Source organism: Chlorocebus sabaeus, chromosome 18 (assembly GCF_047675955.1).
Source record: "Chlorocebus sabaeus isolate Y175 chromosome 18, mChlSab1.0.hap1, whole genome shotgun sequence".
Classification (NCBI taxonomy): Eukaryota; Metazoa; Chordata; class Mammalia; order Primates; family Cercopithecidae; genus Chlorocebus; species Chlorocebus sabaeus.
The window spans coordinates 69,609,973-69,628,794 of record NC_132921.1 but is presented as its reverse complement, the minus strand read 5'-3'; the positions used below and the strand labels follow the sequence as shown (position 1 = coordinate 69,628,794).

The window sequence follows — 18,822 nt, the reverse complement described above, 5'->3', positions numbered from 1 at the left end:
CACCACCCTTACTAGGTGACAGGTCATTCTGAAAGGAGGAACGTTAAGTCCAAATTTTCCACCTTAGAATTTTCTTTTTGTGTTGTTAAAAATGTGATTAAATTAGAGTGTTTGTAAACCAGCTCTTTCCACCCTGTCATGAGGTTTTCCACTCCTGCGTCACCCAACTCATGAAAACCTTAGCTGTCACTGTGTCTGAGCCCTTGTGCAGGGCGGCCCAAGACCAGGAGGATAAACTCCAAAATGAGTCATCACTGAGAAAGAGGGAGTGCCAGGTATCACCTTCCATCTGTTTTTTTTGTTTCCTTTGGAAACATGTAAATGATGTTTCTTTCCAAAGTTATTCCTGGTAAGATTTTATACACGAGGCCTTGCATTCGGAACATGGCTGTAGTCATTAGACTGACCCCAGGAAATGAGTCAAGGTCAGGGGAGAAGTGAGTTGGAAGATCATTAGTGTTTCCATGACAAAGCATATTCCAATCATTTGAGAGCCACTACAGCAGCCGTAATGCAAAAAGCACACCTTATGAGATAAAAACCCTTCTGAAGAAGCCTCTACAAGTCAATTTTATTTTATTTCTGACAACGTCAAGAGGAAGTCCTGCTATTTTGTTTCAATGAATACCCCTCAAACTAGTTGTCCAGTTAAATCTTTAAGGTATTCATGTTAATTATCCTTTATGGTAATTACATCTGGAATATACCACTCCAATCAATATTCTATTGGAACATTCACCACGTGGTTGACTGGGAGGAAACTGTCACATTAATCAAATTGCTAAGAAAAATCTAAAGATAAAATGTGTATGTGGATAAAAAAAAATTTTAAGCTAAGCAATCCATGCAAAAAGAAGTAACATTTGAAATTCACAAAACTGAAAAAAGTTTAATGTTTTTCTATTTTGATTATGTGTCCAAATAAAACAAATTTTTAAAATCAAATCAAATTGGTTTGATTCTTCCAATGTTGACGTACTGGAAGCCATTCCATTTATCTTACTAGTTACAGATAGCTAGCTCTCCATATATATTTCCTAAATAGACGAGTTAAGGTATGTTTTGTAACTAAGTAATGTCAGTAAATGCAACACTTGGGGAAAATGTTTAAAAAACCTTATTTAGCTTAAGATATTTTAATATAAAAATAGCACAGAGGTAATGCATACATTGTGAACACTCAGTAGAGGAGGGTCTGGCTCTGTGGGAACTGGTGAATGACTCTCCATTCTGCTTTGGGCCAGGGAGGGGTGGTTACCTGCAGCCTTTCATCCCCTTTAGGAAGCCGCATGCATATTGCTATGCAGCCTATGGAAGTTCAGTATTATCATTTCTTAGCACTGACTTTTAACTCCTTTCACATTGCAGGTCAAGAGAATGAAATGTTGTATCTTGGCCTGACACAGTTGCAACGTGATGATAGTAGCAACCATGATAAATGGGACAGCGACTCAGAAAACGTGGGAGGGGCCGGGCGCGGTGGCTCACGCCTGTAATCCCAGCACTTTGGGAGGCCGAGGCGGGCGGATCACAAGGTCAGGAGATCGAGACCATGGTGAAACCCCGTCTCTACTAAAAAATAGAAAAAAATTAGCCGGGCGCAGTGGCGGGCGCCTGTAGTCCCAGCTACTCGGGAGGCTGAGGTAGGAGAATGGCGTGAACCCGGGAGGCGGAGCTTGCAGTGAGCCGAGATTGCGCCACTGCACTCCAGCCTGGGCGACAGAGCGATACTCCGGTCTCAAAAAAAAAAAAAAAAAAAATTAAAAGAAAACGTGGGAGGGCTGCCTGGGACTGGCCATCCGCTTGAGTCAGGTGTTTGGGTTTAGGACTCTGCAGAAGCATCAGTGTAAACACAAACAGCCCTCGGATAACCTGATGGGTGGGTGTCACTGACTCCAGGCCCCTGCCAGGAAGTTCCTGCTTTCCTGCCTGTGTCCTACCCCTCTATCCCTGCCTGAAATGAACATCTTTAGGCTCTCCTTAAATAGGATGCTCCTCTCTCCTCTTTTATTGTTTTGGGAACATGTGGTTCTGGTTATGACCTGTCAGCGGGCCTTGGACAGGGGATATTTTTGACAGAGCATGGTTGCAACTGATGGTTGTTTATTTTTCCTCACCCAAATCTATGAATTTAACAGTACAGTTTCCAAACTGCTTGGCAAAAGAGTTGTTTTCATTCTATTTCCCCCTTGGTCTTGTTATTTTCTTGCCAGGTGTCTCATGGTATAAACTTTTTTTTCTTTTTGTAAAAATTTTAATTGCTTATTAAAAGGAATTTTCTCTTCTTGTGTGTATTCTGTTAGGATAGCGATGTGCATTTAGTTTCTTTTGAAGAGAATAAACTTGCACGTGTCCACTTATCAGTGGATATTATCTAGGCCTGATACTGTATTGTATTCATTACACTGATGAATAAGCTAAGTATTACAGGGAAATTAAGAGACTGCTAAAATCCTAGCGCATATCCTCACAGATGCCCATTCTACTGACTCCTAGTGAGAACTCCGGTTATTACTTTTATAATGGCCAAGAAAATAAAAAAGAGTGGTATTCCAGTCAAATTGCATTAAGATTTCAGTTATAACATCTAGTATGAAAAAAAAAAAAAAACCTCAAAAGAAATAGAATGATTATCCAACGCAGTATTTAGCTGGTTTTCAACTTGGCAGAAAACGATCTGCTTTGGCCCAGTGTTCAACGTTAAATTAAATAACAGCAGCAGGCCAGGCCGAGAACACGATGTACTCAGCCACTGGCTTGAGGTCTGGGCCCAATTTTGACTACTGAACTGGCTGCACAAATTTTCCCAGAAGATTCAAGGGTACAAGCCCGGAAGGCCATGAAGGCTGTCAGAGATGCCCAGAGCTACTGACTATGCTGCCCACAGCACGGGCTGCTTTCACCCAGAGTGAACGGGAAGTCTTCCCAAAGGGAGGGGAGTGGCAGGGTTAGGAAGAGCCGCAGGGACAGCTCGGTTGCAGAACTTTGCATGGTGGTGACTCGTACGAGGCTGACCTTGAATGTGGAGGAAAAAAATCCAGCAATATTCTTCATTTATTCAACAAGCGTTTATTGAGTCCTTAACTGCTTGCCAAGCACTGTTTAAGGAATACAGCGGTGAGCAGACGGACAAAACAAAACTTCTGACCTCATGGAACTTAAATCCTTGTGGGGAAGATAGACACCAGTATAAACCAATATTGTAGGCAGTGTCTGGCCAGGCTAGCTGTAGAGAAACTTCAAGCGGAGTGGGCTGTGGGGTGAAAGCGAGGCAGTTGCTCGGATGCGGGATTGGAGAAGGAATTACTGAGAAAATAACATTCCAGTAGAGATGTGAAAGAGGAAAGGGAGTGGGAGAGGCTGACATCCAGGGAGGAGGAAAAGGGAAAAGGTACAAGCAAGACTGAAATACTGAGTGTGACTGGAGTGCCGTGAACTGTGGAGAAGGTGAAGCACAATTTTGGGGTGGGGACACTTCCTTAGATCGCTGGAAGTATTCTCTCTGCTTGAGAAGCCACTGGAGGATTCTGAGCAGAAGAGGAACTTGATCTGGCTTATATTCAACGACACTATCCCGGCAGCCATGTGTACTGCAGGCTGTAGCGGGCCACGGGGGAGACAGAGACCTCAGCTATGAGGCTATTACAAAGATGCAGGGAAGACACTCATGGTTTGGAGTGAGAAGGTAGCAGTGCAGGTGGCAAAGACGCCGTCGAACTTGAGACATGCCGTGATGGTCCAGCCATCAGTTTTGCCAGTGAACTGGATGTTGAGTGTGTTGGGATAACAACCAGGTTTCTGGCAGGAGTCACTGGAGAGACGCAGCTGCTACTGACAGGGCGAGACTGCCAAGGGAGCAGATTGGGAGGGGTGGGTGGGAAGACCAAGAATTTAGTTTTGGACCCACGAGGTTTGAGATATTAGACATCCAAAAGAGATAGCAAGTAGGCAGGTGGATGGATATACAGGGGAGAGACCCGGGTGTAGAACATAAATTTGAGGTTGTCATCAAAAAGATGGTGATTACAGTCATGAGTTGGCTGGGGGACACTTAGGTAGTGAACAAGGGAAACAAGGGCAGGTCAAGGAGGATGGAACTCAGCTAGGAGGAGGAAGACGTCCAGGCCAATACAGACAAAGGCAGCATCCACACGGAGCTGCCAGAGAGGAAGACAGGGATTACGAGACAGTCTTTTTTTTCTTAAGATGGAAGAAATGACAGCATCTCTGAATGCGAATGCTAATGATACCATAGTGGGGGGACGTTGATGACGCGGGAGGGAAAGGAGCCGCCTGCTGGAGGGAAGCCCTTCCAGAGGCGGGAGGTGGGACCAGCGCGCAGAACCAGGAGGGCTGATGTTTCACCCAGAGGAACGGTGGAAAACCACGCACGCAGCAGCGCACAGGCTCTGGGGGGAGCAGATGTGCTGGTCTGGGAGTGGAGCAGACCACTCTTGAACGGTCTCTTTTGATGGCTTCATTTTCCCAGGGAGAAAGGAAGCAAAAAGATGAGGGGAGACTGGGGGCCAGAATGGAAGTGTAAGAAATGTGAGGCCAAAAAGTGTTGAAGTTGCCTAGAAGAGGGAAGGGAGGAATGTCCCAGGCTGGGCATGGGTGGGATCTGCTGGTAGCCCACCAGGAGTTCCAAGGACACAGAAGATAAGGTTGGACAGACTGGGAAGGGGGCTAAGGGGAAAGTGGGCCAGTGAGAGCAATCCTAATGGCCTCGAGCCAACAGTTAGGGTGGGAAGTGGGGCTGTGGCTGTATCCAAAGGCATGCAGAGCCCTGGGCCATCTCTTCACTCCTCCTAGCTGGATGAGGAAGGGGAAGAGGAGGAAGGAAAAAAAAAGGTAGGGGGTGATCCCTACTCAGACTTACATCGGGGAGGGGAGTGAACAGTGTTCAGATCAGAGATACAGAAGCATCCCTGTGACACTCAGACGTTCCCTCTAAATATACGGGATGCAGCTATAAACACGGGCTAGCACTGTCCTGTTCATATGTGTAGCTAATGTTGGCTCCCATAGCCTCTGAATTAACAGCCCCTTATTTAGTACCCTTTGTGCTCAAGGTACTGGAACCAGGTTCTGCAGGGGAATTAGAGTTGAGTATGTGCCTCTTCCTTTAAGGAGTCGACCACAGTAAATAACGCAAGAAGTCTTCAGTGTCGCAAGTGAGCTACAGAGCCCAGCTGGGGAAGAGTGGAGGGGATGAGGGAGGGCTCCTTGTCAGAGGCTGCAATAATGAATGGGCTGGAAGGACCGGGAAGGTTTCAATGCTGGATGGGAAGAGTGCCTCATAAGCCAGAACAAAGGGGCCTCTGGAGTCACACACTAGCTTCAAGGGCAGGCTCTGGGGCCGGGGCTGGGGGTGGTTGGGAAGAGGGTTGGGAACTGAAGCTTTATGGTGGGATGGGTGTTGCTTACTGGGTAGGACAGCCCAAACTACATTTAATAAATAAGGAATCACAGAAAACAACAAGGCAGGACCTTGAGAACAATTAGGGCAGCAATACATAGGCTCCCTGAGGAAGGGAAGGGAAGAAGTAAGTTGGGGAGCCATGGGAAGGTTACGGCCCCACCCAGGCCCAGTCTCCCCTGCCTGAACTGCCTGAACTGGCTGGAATGAGCAGGATACAAGAGACTCACAGAGGCACAGTCAGCTGCGTACAGGTGACAACACCAACAATGGCTCTGGGACTACATGGCCAGCCTCCTGCTGCAGCTTTGTGTTGGGTTCAATGTCTGAATTGAACCCGAGCAACAAACTACCCCATTCACACCACATGCAAAAGGTTTCAGTGGCAAACCAAATACCACAAAGCCACTCTTGGTATTTGGGGGAGAAAGAAAGAAAAACGGGGCTAAGGATAGTAACAATGGGAACTGCTGAAAAGAATAGCTGAGGAGGTTGAAAAACCTTAAGAGATGAGACAGGGAGAAGAGCTAAAAGTAGAAAATAAAATGGAAGCAGTGGAAATATGTAAAAATATTGTTTCTTCAAGTGTGTTTCAAAGAGCACTGGTCCCAAAAGATAATCTGAAATTTAAATTTAGTACTCAGTCACTTTGTGCTAGCATTTTAATGACTTTTATGGAATAGAGACTCTATTTTAATTAATTTTCCTTTTTTTGTGTGTGAATCTATGCAGAGGTAAATTTCTATACTACTTATTAAAAACAGCAACATCCTTGTTTTAAAGATCATTGTGAGACAGTTCATTCAGGTCTTGTTGCCCAGAGAATTAAAATCCTTTGCAGTCTTGTTTTTTTTTTTTTTTTCAGCTGCTCCTTCTTCACATTATACATAATCGCAAAACACCTCATAGATTTTCCATTTAAATTACATATCATTGTTTTTCTTCCTGGGAATGCGAAGTCAATCACTGTTCCTGGAATAATCTACAGTCGCACTTTCTATATTCTTTGTAACCTGATTATGCTTTTGAATTTATAACTCTTCCTCTGTCCCTAATTTCCAGTGTAGGGCAAACAGAGCATATACAATGTACAAGTAATAATCAGAAACATAGTTTTTCATATAAAACTGAGATACTGGATTGTTTGATATATACCTTCTCTAAAAAATATCAATCTTTTTTTTTTATTTTTGTTCTAATTTCATGACAGTTACTGCTCTTGTTTATTGATGTGGCTGACACCCTGAGGAGAAGATGATCTATCAAAGCATTATCACTTATTATCTGGACACTAAAAGTCCAAGAGAATTATTACTGCTCTTACTATTTTGATGAAATAGTTTTATTTTTTCCATTTGAATTTCTCAAATCATTATAAAGTAATAAAATAGGGAAACAAATTGTCAATAATAAGTTATCAACTGTGCAACTTTCACATAAAGTGAATAATCAAGAAAGGAAGTGGGGGTGGCTGCTTCCGAAACAGATGATTCTTGAGGATGATGTAGTTCAGAATGGAAGTTTCCAACCATTTGCTTGAAACTAAACTTTGAAGACATTAAAATGGAAACCTACTGTCCCTCAAAATTTCTTCCAGATTTGTATTTTAGGTCGTGGTCTGGACCTCATATTTACCTCTTAACATTTTTTCCTGTGGGAGAAAGGATCACCACAGCTTCCTGCACAAACTAGTAGTTGTTTGCAAAAATCCCTTAGAGCTCTTCCTGCTGTCTGAAATTTGTCATTCACCATCTCATCAAAAAGTATACCTAGTCTATTCTGTATGCTTGCTAGAAGTATCAATATTTCTGAGGCTCAAAAAATGTAGAGCCTAGCAAATTGCATGAGATGTGTGACATGGCTTTCACAGGGCCTAAGAGCTATACACACAAAAGATGGCCTTTAAACTAGCCGGGCGTGGTGGCGGGCGCCTGTAGTCCCAGCTACTCCGGAGGCTGAGGCAGGAGAATGGTGTGAACCCAGGAGGCGGAGCTTGCAGTGAGCAGAGATCGCGCCACTGCACTCCAGCCTGGGCGACAGAGCAAGACTCCGTCTCCAACAACAACAAAAAGTGGTCTTTTAGAATTGTGATGAGGACTCACAGGGTCTTAGGAGAGAGTAGAAGTCATGTACTCTCCAGACTCTCATTTAGTAAACACACAATATTTCCTCCAACAATAAAGGGCTTTAATGAATATGGCTTATATTAATTGTGGCATTCTGTTTAATATATTCTAAAACAGAGCGTCTTCAATTATAGGAAGTTTCAAACTCAGGCTGGGCAAAGAATTATTTGGAGAGCTTTGAAACCGGCAGATGGCTGGGTTCCCCATGGATTCTGGATCAAAGGTCTGAGGTAGGACCCAGGAATCTATGTAACACTTTTGAGGATTCCCTATACAACATGAAGAAATACCCAACTCCAGAACCACGGCTCCCAATTATGAGTAGGGAAGTTTTTCAGACTATGGTAAATGCGAAAAAAATGTAATGGTGTTGTTCTTCTTAAAGCATCTCCTAATATAATACTATGTTACTTTCTTAGTGATCCAATTTCCATCACTGATTGCATGATTGAAAAGATCCTTTTATACAATGAAGAGGCAAACCTGGTGGAATCAAATCCTAATTCACGACTAGCCCCAATATGTAGAGATTGGAAGACACTCTGAATTGTAAAGGAATTCAAAGTATATTGATCAACTGCCTGGGTGCTACTAAATAAGATAGGAAGGAAGAAAGCTAACCTTTTTGAAGACCTACTTTATACTCCGGGTACCTTATATAATTTTTATTTAATATTATACCATGAAGTATAATTAATATCATTTGACAAATGAGGAAACTGACGAAACAGAAGCCATCAAGATAAACAGCTTGTCCTAAGTCAGTGAAAGAGAAGGAATGGTGCTACACTCTGAACCCAGGGTGTCTGACTGTGAAGCCTACTCCTATTTCATTGCACGACAGCATCCCCCAATATAATCCAGAAAACTCAAGTGATTATTACTCATGCTATGGAATACAAGACTCAAGTTTAAAGTGATCTTGGTCAGTTGAAAAGAGGAGAGTCTAACAAAAGAATGAAAAAGAAAAGTACAGAACAATGCAATCAGGAACTAATAATCCTGAAAGAAAAACAAGAGGACAAAGGACTTCCTGGTCAAAGTGCAGAAAAGAAAGATCTGGTAATATGGTCAATACAATTCTGAAATGTACAAGAGCAATGGCATGCGCATAATCCTGGAGCATGATTATTAGTCATCGTGTGGATGATGAGAAGGAATCAAAGGAAAGAAACACAAATGATTGACAAGGCAGAAAAGTAGGACCACAAAGAAGGAGAAAAGGAACTAGGGTCATTTATCTACTGCAGGAGAAGGCGAGCAGGTGCCCTGCCACAGGAGCTTCCCAAGAGGAAAGGTCATTTCTTATCACCTTTGCTGTGTAGTGATTAACAGTCTCTTGAACACGGTGGGCACCTGACAAGTCTTCACTGGACAAACATTGTAAAAGACACAGGAAGCATTTGTAAAGAGAACAACCACCATGAGTGGTCTGTGTATAGATGGAGAAAAATATTTTTGAACATATAAACATAAAAGCAGGAGTTCAAGTTCGTACAGAGAAAGGCTGAGAGAGGCTTTCCCCTGTCTATGCACAATGCAGTCAGTATTCAGCAAAAGAGCAAGTAAATTAATTTTGGTTGTATTCAGTCCATAAAACTGGAATAAATTACAAAGGAGGTTTATTCCGCCCTTGGGTTAAAGAATAGTCACCAGACACTAGAGAGATCAGTTATTATTGTCCTTCCCAATCTCTAACAAGTCTAAAACTGCTATACCTTTTTTTCTTTATTCTCACTGACATCTATTTCTCTTCTAGACTTTTATACCTGACTCCCAAGCCGACACCTTAGCCAGTGTCTTTGACATAGTGCAGTCGTATGAATCTTCCTAAATAATAGCTCCAATCGAGTCATTCTTTCATTTAGAAAAACAAAATCAAATCCGAGAGCTTCTAAATGATTATTTCAAAAGGCCTTCCATGAGCTAACTCTAACCCCCTTTCCTAATATTATGCCACCCTCCTTTCTGAAATACACCAAATGGAAATGCCCACTTTCCCCATACCCTCAGTATTTCCCTTCCCAAGGCCTTTGCTCCTGCTGCACAGGACCTTGCCCTACTCAATTTGTGTAGGTTCAAATCCTATCCATCTTCAAAGGTCACACATTCTAAATACTGCTCCCAACTGCTTTGCAGAAAACTATTCATTCCCTGCTGAACTCCTAGAGCACTCTGCTTCTCCCCTCTTGCACAGAACTTACTATTTTCAAACTTGAGTTCAGTTATTTTGGTAAATCTTTATGTCATACACTAAACATAAATTCCTTGAGACAAAATTAGTCTTACTCATCTTTGTGGCCCTCACATGACCTGGCTTGTATCTTATCACGTATCCACAGTGCATGTGAGAACATGTTTGCTGAATCAAAGATCTCTCATGGTAAAGCTCACTTTAATTTTCCTGTCTTTCTCATTTGTACTCTTTTTTTTTTTTTTCCTATTTAAAGTCCTCAGACATTGGGCAATGGGCATGATGGGAAACAAAAAGGAGGAAAAAGTAGAAGTGAAAAGTAAAGACAACAAGAAATCTTATTTCATGGTCTCTCCTCCACAGACTTCCAGTGTTTACAGAGGGGTTTATTAAGAAGAGAGGCATCTTTGGCTGCTTTTGGATGATCTTACACGAGCAGCAAGACAACATGCTAAGAAAGAAGGAAGATGTCTGAACATGAGCTCCACTGAGGATGCCAAGAGATGGTCAGAAGAAAAGAAGGGTTTTTCTTCGTATGGCGATAACAGATGAAAGTCTACGGTGGTTTGAATGTCCTCTCCAAAATTCACGTTGCAAATTTAGTTGCCATTCTAACAGTCAGTATTAAGAGGTGGAGCCCTTAAGAGGTGATTAAGTCACGAGGTCAGAGTTCTCATGAATGGATTAATGTCATTATTGTGGAGTGGGTTTCTGATAAAAGGATGAGTTTGGTCTGATTTCTCCTCTCTGTCTCTCTTGCTTGCTTCTGCCTTCTGTCATGAGATGACCCTACCAGATACCACCACAATGCTCTTGGACTTCCCAGCCTCCAGAACCATGAGTCAAATAAACTTTTATTGTTTATAAATGACCCGATTTGTGGTATTTTGCTATAGTTGCAGAAAACAGACTAAGACAAAATCCTTACCAGAAAATTTGCGGCCAAACTTTCATCAAAGATAAAAAGAGACTAACAGAGCATGGAAATAAATACTAGTGGCAAAACGTTATATCTTCAGCACTCAATGCTGTGAAATATATATCCATCAATGACTAGAAAGTTAACTGGGTACGTATCAGAGAGACACGAAGTGAGTATCTGTCAAGAATAAAGTGTTATAAACTCAATACTTGTAATGATTAAATAGATATAAGTCATTTGTCATGACTGTATATGGAGTTTGTTTTAGAAGTCTTTAAGCTAGCCAAAATTTCTGCTGTATATTAATTATAATGGTCTGGGGTTCTTCAGAAAGTAAAAAACAGAGAAATATCTAATAAGATAATGCTAGTAGGATTCAAACTATTAAAAGTAATTTTATTTAATAAAATGGCTATCGTAGTCCTATGATCCTACCATGGGAGCATTTTCTGACTTCGTTACTCATAGAAGTAAGGCAGAAATATAAATAATTCCCTTTATTAAGTACCTAAACTGGCTAAAAGACACATGTAACTCACTTTGATGTCATCTTTACCTATGTGCATGTGTGTGCCTTTGTACATAGACATATACCAATATCTAAAGAAATTATTCAAAGACATATAAGGATAATCCACTCAATTGGTAGTACAATCACAAAGACTTTTGTTTATCATGTTTACTATGAAGAGATATTTCATAAAATTCTGAGTAAAAAAGACCAAATTAAATCACTGTAAGGACAACACCTACACAAAATCTCAGACAAAAGTTGGTATGCCAGTATGTGTTTTGACCAAGATCTCCAACTTGAATAAACTATGTTAAAATTAATAATAAGACACAATTAATTACTGCATCATTAGCAACATCAATAAGTAAATTACACATATTAAACTGAACATCAATTACACTGCTCAAGTGATGCATTGCTTGGATATTTACTGGAGTAAATGGAAAAGCTCATCAAAGATACTGATCGATATGCTAAGCAGATGCCATTTATTAACTCCTAGGCAGGTGCCAAGTTTATTTTCAAACATTGTTTCTCAGAGATAGTTACTTATTCCTCTAAACAGGAAAACAGCATGTTGAAGAAAATTCGTGGCTAAGACCTATTTCTAAGTAAGACTTCTCATTCCCTTACAAATAGCTTTATATTTGTCTACTTTCATACCTACTGTCTGAAAAGGTTATTATATGAGATAATCTATAATCCATATAATAGAGTTCTATTAAAGTGCATCCCCTCATGCTCTCTTGAGAACTGATGTTGTTGAAGGATAAACACAAAGAAAGGTATACTTATTTAAACTAAGGACACCGAGGGACAAAGGAACCTCAAATGGCCAAGAAAGGGAGCCTGGTGTTCTACACAGTGTGCTGGGTGACAGGGAAGTACAAAACAGGTTATGCTCTGCTTTGGGCTATCACTGCTTGAAATAAAATAGCTGCATTTGAAAATGCAGTAACTTTTTTCATCAGTATCACCAACACCAGCATTTTTATCATTGCCAGCAGCAAGATAACAGCCTCGTCATGCTGATGCTGCTTATATCCCAAAGAAAGGTAAATTGAAAATATCATCAGTGGGAGACTCATTACGGTCTTCACATGTGATAGAATAATAATGTCCCTCTCTTGCTTCGGTGCTCCTGGAGACCACAGCATCCACATGGTGTTCATGTAAATAAAACCCCACATACCATCAAGAAATCCATTCATTTTCCCAGAAGTTCAATTTTGAATGTCTCTAAAGAGCTACAGTGTCAACTTGGGACTGGCAGTGGCCTGGATTAATCACCAAATCATCTTGAAAGCCTCATGGGCCATAAAACAATCCTATATTAGAGTAACAACAACAAAGTCACACAAGAAGCACCAGCAATTGCTATTTCCACTGCCTTCCCTTAGAGCCAGCTTTGTTCTCTACTCTACGTACGTTTTTGCACTTGATGTCTCACCGCTAACTCTGAGGTAAAAAAAAAATGGTATTCTCCCTCTTTTACAGATATGGAAGCTGAGACGTTGAGAGATCAAGTGATTTCCCCAAGAAGCCTGGACTTGAACCCACTACTTGCTGTGTAATGCTTTCTAAACTGTGTGCATTGGGTTCCAGAGTTCCTGTGTGAACTTCCCTTTTAAAATCACAGTTAGGGAACTGTTGAGTCCAGATTCCTATCTAACATATTAGAAAACTGCCGAAGGAAGTGGGCCATGTGGGTTTGAAAATGATCTGCAGTCTACCCCTAAGGTAGATTTTCTCATCATCTGTACCATTAGGGGAAGGAGAGAGAACAAATTCCAGCAGGAAGTTCAGCTTTATCCTAAGTGGCCCACTGCAAGCTTGACATTTTTATTAAGACTTTTGATCTTTTTTAAAAGACTTTTGAACTTTCTAATAAAGCGTGCAAATATTGCATTTCATTCCACAATACATCAATTTTTGACAAAAAATGTTTTTGCCTTGTGTATCATCAAGGAAAGTGATGCTCCCAGAAGATGTACCATGCTTGGCCTTGTGGTTTCATGGAGCCCAGGCTTTCCAGACAACAAGCATTTGAGATGGGACAGCAACTGCACAAGGGCTCTCACTCAACGGTTCCACCATGGAGAGCGACCTCTCCTCCCCTTTTCCTAAGGACAACCTCCCCAGACAGAGAGAGGTTATTTCAAAAATATAGGGTAGCTAAGCGGGAAAAGCTAAGACTTGAGAAAGAATCAGAAAGGAAAGCCAAATCCAAGATCCTTTCACATTAAAAACAACAATGGCAATTCTAAAAGTAGAAAAGTAGTTCATGCATGTTGCAGATGGGGGAGGCAGGTGATATTTTTAACGTGATAGAATCTTAGAAGTCAATTTTTTTTTTTTTTTTTTTTTTTTTGAGACGGAGTCTCGCTCTGTCGCCGAGGCTGGAGTGCAGTGGCCGGATCTCAGCTCACTGCAAGCTCCGCCTCCCGGGTTTACGCCATTCTCCTGCCTCAGCCTCCCGACTAGCTGGGACTACAGGCGCCCGCCACCTCACCCGGCTAGTTTTTTGTATTTTTAGTAGAGACGGGGTTTCACCGTGTTAGCCAGGATGGTCTCGATCTCCTGACCTCGTGATCCTCCCGTCTCGGCCTCCCACAGTGCTGGGATTACAGGCTTGAGCCACCGCGCCCGGCCAGAAGTCAATTTTTAAAAGACTTTGGGCCTCACTCTCAGCCCACTGGATACATGGAGGAAGACGTTTCAACACTGATACTGCTGAAAAGGCAAATGAGGCGCATCTGCTCTAAGGACTGTGCTTTTTTTCTCTTTTCATTTGCTAGCCTCACTTCTCCCTTGATTCTTTGACAAGGTTGGTGAAAGTCTTTAAGAATCCTTTCTTCAAAAAGGGGTATCATTTATTCTAAATCAATTCTTGATACTTTCTTGATTTGTTGCCTCCTCTACGTCCTGCTGTCTTATGATGACGAAGGAAATTCTGACTTCCTTTCCATTCTGAATGGATCTAATACACTGGACCACAACCATAAATATTTTCAAAGAACTCTAACAAATACTAGGTATTTTATAATAATAGTAATCTAATTTATGTACAAGAGAGCCTAAATCCAAAGTCAACCACAATGTTAATCACATAGCAGTACAACACAGCCGTTTGCCTATGGATGTCACTGGGATCTTCAGACTTAAACCTGTCAGACTGAATTTTGATTCCTTATATTTTAAATTGTAGTAATAATTTCTTAAAATAAATAAAAGGATGAAAATAAAAATATTGCAATTGGTATCAATCGACAGTACAGCCAGAGAACAGCAACTATATGTCTAGTTCCATGCTAGTCACCAGAGTAAAGAGAAAGAACTAGAGACACAGATATTGCCATTCAGCTTTGATAAATACTTAAAAAACATCCAGGCCTTTCTCATTTTTATTAATATCAAGAATGAACTGGTTTTACTTAAAAACTGAAATGTTTCCTTGTCAAAAAGGCAAGAACAATTTAACTATCAATATAAAATCTTTCATGCAAAAATCTTCAAGCGTCTTTTAAACTGAAAGTATTTTCTTTTTTACAGAATTTTGTATCTTTTACCAAACACTTGGCTAATTTTGAGCTCAAAGCTTTCCTTTCAGTATTCTTTCTGAATATGCATAATACACCAAATTAACGTCAAAATTAAAAGGTAGGTTTCCTAAAATATAAAATTTCAATACATGCTGTGCAAGCCAGAAAGCTCTATGCCTTAAGCAAACAAAGACAGTATAAAATATTACTTCGGCTTCCTTTACCACAGTGCTGAAAGAAAGGAAAACCGCAAAACGGTACCAAAAAATTAAATTGTTTTTATACACTGAAAATCTTTTACAGAGAAATTCTTGTTTACATAATAAAAATGGAAAATAATACGATTTCAGTGCAATATCCAGGTTTTAAAATATATTATTTCTGAAATCAAATACTTGACATTTGACTCAGTATTTCATTCCAAAAAATGACAAGAGAAAAGGAACAGCATCCCCCATGGTACGCCTGTATCCTCTCACCATTTTCTTGTAACGATACTGTTTTATAGATGGAACTGCCACAGCAAAATGACCAATATAACACATAACAGAACAAAAAGGGCAATAAATCAACAGTGACACTGTAGCCCATTAAAATGCAGTCAGCTGGTATTACAGAAAGAATAAAATTTTACCCTCATTTTATATTCTTTGTAGCCAGAAAGGAAATTTCAGAATCCTCAAGCAGCCCTTCAAAGAGATGCTGAAAATCCAACCAAATTCTCCTCACACCAACCCTCTGTATTAACTTCCGTAGCCAAAGCACATAGCACTGATGTCCCCCTCTGTCATTTAATATGAAATGCCCACAACAGTGCATGTGAATTGTTCATCATCTATATTTACAGAATACTGCATGTGACAAAAAGTAAGATACCTAGTTAGTTGGAAAATGGTAGTATTAAGTTAGTCACTTCTTTCAATCAGTTGGTTACCTGCTTAAATGAGTTTAGCCATTTTTTATTTATAAAGAAATCTAAAGGAGGCATTTTCTTCCCTTAATTTTTATCCAAAATTCTCTCAAAAGGTTAAATTGAAGCTTCTGACACTGAAAAGGACTCCAGTATCATATAGATAGTATGTTTTCAAGTGCAACTGAGTATATGTTAACTTAGTTTATTACCCACTCACCACTATTACAAATAGTTCAAGATGTTGGTAAGCTCATGCAAGTGGAGCATTTATTGAACTGTTTATGTTGGTCTTAACAAAGGCCCTAAATACGAGTTCCTGCAGAGCAAAGAGCGTACCCTACACTTCCAGGAATGTTCCTCCTCTCTAATGTAGAGCTCAAGGTATGGCCAGCTCTCCGAGGGGTGAAAGCTCATCGATGGAAACAATGAATGAATGGATGAATGATTGCTTCTCTAGTACACTAGAGGATAGTGCTCATAGGACAGCTCCCTAAAGCTACATATTTCAGTGACAGAAAGCTGCAACTTTGGTTTCTGTCAGAGCTACACTGTATGCACCGTCTGAAGGGAGGCTAACTGGAGGGGGTCTGTGTAGCTCTTGGTCCAGCTGCCCCTCCTGAAACCCCATTCACCCTGACTGCAGTCACAGCTGGAAGTGCCACTGTGGCAGGGATGTTATTTTTTTTTTTAAAAAAAGCAGTGTGAAAATTAGTTCACTCCTCAAGGGAATTTTATCTTTCACAAATAACTTCATCCCATCAAGAAAATACAGCTGGACTCTGAGTGCCGTTCATGTGCCAAGTACTGAGTGGCAGGCTGAGGAAAGTTTAAAGATACATAAAATATGGCCCCTGGAAGGGATTCTAAGCATTCCTTTGATATGGCTGACCCTGTCCCTAAGTTCCCTAGCATGTGCTCCTCCATGCTGGCTGCAGCTGATCCATTCTCCATGACCAGTACTTACTGTATTAATTTCCTGGCTTTTAACTCTTCTATTCACATTAACTTACTCTGTTCTTTTTTTTTTCCAGTGTGTTGGATAGTTTTCCATTTCTTAGTTTTACTTTCGGTCTTTTGGCCTTTTTCATCTCTTCTCCAATGTTTCTAGTGTGGCTGGAGTATACAGTGCAAACCTGATCCTTTCTGACCCTCCTAAAACACTTCAATTGCTTCCCACTGCTCCTGGGATCAAGACTGAAGTCCTTAATGTAAGGTACATGGTCACAGTTGGCCTTGTTCTACCTATACAATCTTACTGCTCACCCCACACATCCTTTTTGCTCTCTGCTCTCTAGCCATGATGACCTTTCTGCAATTCTTCATATCTGCCTATGCTTCATCGCACCACAGGACCTTTGTATGTGCTGTTACTGCTACCGACTAAGCTAATGTTCAGTAAACAATCCCACCATCTTCAAGCCATACGTTGTCCTCCTTGCTACTCAGTGTGGCTAAGATCCGATCAGGTATATCTTCATCGTACAAATAGAGAACCTTGGGTCCACAGAAGGACAGACATTTAGCTCTACTATGGTTTACTGCAGATAAAGAGGACTTAGGATGTGAGGTGGGGGCTGATGGGTGGGAAGCAGAGAAGTGGACAGACACAGTCAGCGGAGTAGGAGGAAAACAGATAATGTTGGTAGGAGTGGCTGGGCCATTCTCTTAGAAAATCAATTAACATTCAACCTTTTTAATGGCTCTTGCCAAAAGCAATGGCTAATTGAAATTATGCTTTTGTAAGTGGGTCGAAAAACCATTGGTTTATTTGCAATGGAAAAGCTTATTAAATTTATATATATATATATATAAAAAAGAGACATATTTTGCAATCTTGCAGAAAGTAACAAAATCAGTCAAAAGAAGACAAAATAAACCAGTTTCAAAATATTTCTTCCCTCAATCAAAATTTGTTCAAAATTTACTCACAATAATAAATGAAAGCTATAAAATACCTAGGAATAAATTTAGTAAGATAGGTCATCAACTGTTATTCATTCAGTCATTCAGCAAACAATTCGAAATACTTCCTGGGTGCCTGTGGGCTACACTGGGAACAGGACAAAGCTGTTTCATGCTTTTGTGAGTTGAAACACCTAGGGTTTGTTTTATTTGCAATGGAAAGGTCTACTGACTTAAAATAAACATATATATAGCATTCTCCACAGCATGTCATGGTTGGCTGGGTTATTAAATCATAAACAAAGATATCTTAATTTAAAATAAATAGCCTAGATATATGTGTAAAATAAAAAGGTTTTAAAGAGATATTCCTAGCATGTATAGCTTTCTATTTTCTTCCCAAATCATTTCTGTATTATGAACAGTGAATCACAAGATAAAGGGAAGAAAGAGACTAGGGGCATTTCCAATTTCTAGAACTCTCTCTGTGTGTACTCTTTAGAGCAAGATTTCTGAGGTAGATAGAACCTTCATTCCAGTCAGACATTCCACTCCTCTTTACTATCTCCTAAATCTAGTTAGTAACTTAGCAAAGCATTTTTTTAAAACTGTGGATGACAACTCATTAATGGGAAATGATATCAATTTAGAAGGTAGCAACCAGAATTTTCTTTTCTAAAATGAAAAAGAATAATGTAGAACAGAATACAAAAATCAGGGTATATCTTATGTATGCAGTGAGTAGTGTTGGAAGTATGGTTTTAAAAGTTTTCGTTGCAGTTAAACTTACATGTATGTATATGTGTGTATACAGTACTGGGTGATGATGTATTTCTTATCATTGATTGGGGTCAAGAAGTTTAAGCAACACTCCCCAGGGCAATGACCGGACTGCTCATGAAATGTCCTCGCATTCCACAAACTCCTTCTTTGGAACCCTCCTGACACCTGGGCCACTCAAAGATCTCAGTCAAGAAATATTTATGAGTTTTTTTTTTTGTTTTTTTTTTTTTTTTTTTTTTTTTGAGACAGAGTCTTACTCTGTCACCCAGGCTGGAGTGCAGTAGCTTGATCTCAGCTCACTGTAACCTCTGCCTCCCGGGTTCAAGCAATTCTCCTGCCTCAGCCTCCTGAGGTATCATGCCTGGTACAGTCCTATGTGCTGGGGTCAGATCACCAAGGTTCTTGTTTTCGTCGGTGGTAGACAAGTAGGGGAGGGCCCACTTACACTAAGGGAAACCTAACCAGCAAGCACCACATACCAGTACAACAGGGACAGCAAGACGAAGG

At 40.6% G+C, this 18,822-nt stretch overlaps 1 protein-coding gene across 12 annotated transcripts in view; it reads right to left on the bottom strand.

Annotated features, from left to right (window-relative positions):
* The window catches only part of PTPRM (protein tyrosine phosphatase receptor type M), an 834,581-nt gene that overhangs the window by 265,634 nt on the left and 550,125 nt on the right, over nt 1–18,822 (bottom strand). The gene's annotated exons all lie outside the window — the stretch shown is intronic.